At 38.5% G+C, this 2,109-nt stretch overlaps 1 pseudogene; it reads right to left on the bottom strand.

The window, feature by feature from the left end:
• Nucleotides 1–396: 396 nt before the first annotated feature.
• LOC123289586 (olfactory receptor 7A17-like) lies at nucleotides 397–1,213 on the bottom strand (annotated as a pseudogene).
• Between the last annotated feature and the right edge of the window lie 896 nt (nucleotides 1,214–2,109).

Below are 2,109 nucleotides of genomic sequence, written 5' to 3'. Positions count from 1 at the left end.
TCTTTTAAAAAGAATCCCAATTTCTAGCCACAAGAATTTGAAGCCTACAATCCCAGGTCCTTATTTAGGCCATGACAATTGGTCCTTTTTGTTTCCTTGAGGAAGACTAGCCCTGAGCTATCATCTACTGCCAATCCTTCTCTATTCTTTTCTTTTCTTTCTTTCTTTCTTTTTTTTTTTTGCTGAAAAAGGCTCACCCTGAGCTAACATCTGTGCCCATCTTCCTCTATTTTATATGTGGGACACCTGCCACAGAATGATTTGATGAGCAGTGCATAGGTCAGCACCTGGGATCTGAACTGGCAAACCCTGGGCCACTGAAGCAGAGCACATGAACTTAACCACTGAACCATCACGGGAGCCCCAGGACAATTAGTCCTTTTATAGCCACTATCCTCAAAAATATTTCAGAGCACTTTTTACGTCTTTATTCCTCAGACTGCTGATGAAGGGGTTGAGCATGGATGTCACCACGGTGTACATCACTGTGGGTTGAAGTTGAGTGTGAGCTGTGAGTAGCAGCTGAAGTAAAGTCCATTCCTAGGGCAATACAATAAAATAAGGAGACAACTGAGAAGTGAGACACATAGGTGCAAAATGCTTTACATTTTCCTTGAGCTGATCTCATTCCATGTATAGGGGAAATTATTTCAAAGTATGAGTCAATGATCTCCGTCAGGGAACCACCACACAGAAGCCCAGCTGAAAAATACATACCCAGTTCATTAAGAAAGGTGTCAGAACAGGCAAGTTGGACCAACTCTTTGAGTTCACAGAAATAGCGGGATATTTCCAAGTCACTACAGAAGGATAGCCCCAACACCAGTAAGCTTTGTCTTAAGGAATGCAAAAAAGACACTGACGCACCAGCATACCAGAACCAGAATTCCACAAAGCTTGGGGTCCAAAATGACCACATAGTGCAGGAGGCAGCAGATGGCTGGGTAGCAGTCATAGCCATAATAGTCAGGGGAAAATCATCCAACTCTGCAAGGAGCAAGAAAAAACACATCCAGGTGATGCATCCTCCAAGGTCGTAACTTTTCTCTGGTGCCTGGATGTTTTACAGAATATTTGGGATGGTGTTAGTGGTAAAACAGATATCTACAAAGGACAAGTTTCAGAGGAAAAAGTACAAGGGCATGTGGATGTGGGAGTCAGAGCTTATGGCCAGGATGATGAGCAGGTTTCCAAACACAGTGATCAGGTACATGGAGAGGAAAAGCTCAAATACAAGGGTCTGTAATTCTTGTTCTTCTGAAGGTCCCAGAAGAAGAAATTGTGAAACTCTTGTAATTTTCCTTGGCTCAATGTAGTGTATGACTACCAGGGAAGAGAAAAATAACAATCTGATTAATTTTCAACAAACAGGCATTACTCACATAGTTGAAATGCTGCAATTTATATTTTTAAGTCAAGAAATTAATTTCATAAAAAAAATAGAGACCAGTAATGAACAGAAAGGATCAACCTAAGTGTTGTTTTTTCATAAAAATAAACAAAATTCATCAATCTTTAGCCAGAATAAGTAAGAAAAAAAGGGAGAAGACTCAAATAAATAAAACTAGATTGAAAGAGGAGATGTTACAACTGATACTATATAAATACATAGGACACAAGAGACTACTATGAACAATCATATGCCAAAATATTAGATAAGCTACAAGAAATGGATAAATTCCTTGAAACCTACAAACTACTAAGACTGACAAGAAGAAATGAAAAATCAGAACAAACTAATAATGAACAACGAGATTGAATCAGTAATCAAAAATCTCCCAAAACAAAAAACTCCAGGATCAGACAGCCTCATTGGCAAGTTCTACCAAACATTTAAATAGAATTATTGCCAATCCTTCTTGAACACTCTCAAAAAATTGAAGAGGAGGGACCTCTCCCAAACTTATTCTATGGGGCCAACATTTCCCTGATGCCAAAGCCAGATAAAGACAGTAAAAGAAAAGACATCTATAGACCTGTGTCCCTGATGAATATAGATACAAAAATTATCAACAGATTATTAGCAAAATAAATTCAAAAACCATCAATGTGATAAAGACCATATATGACAAACCCACGGCTAACATTGTACTCAAAAGTGAAATTCTG

Source organism: Equus asinus, chromosome 10, assembly GCF_041296235.1.
Source record: "Equus asinus isolate D_3611 breed Donkey chromosome 10, EquAss-T2T_v2, whole genome shotgun sequence".
NCBI lineage: Eukaryota > Metazoa > Chordata > Mammalia > Perissodactyla > Equidae > Equus > Equus asinus.
Note: the sequence above shows the minus strand (reverse complement) of the source record. Positions and strands in the feature narration are given on the sequence as shown.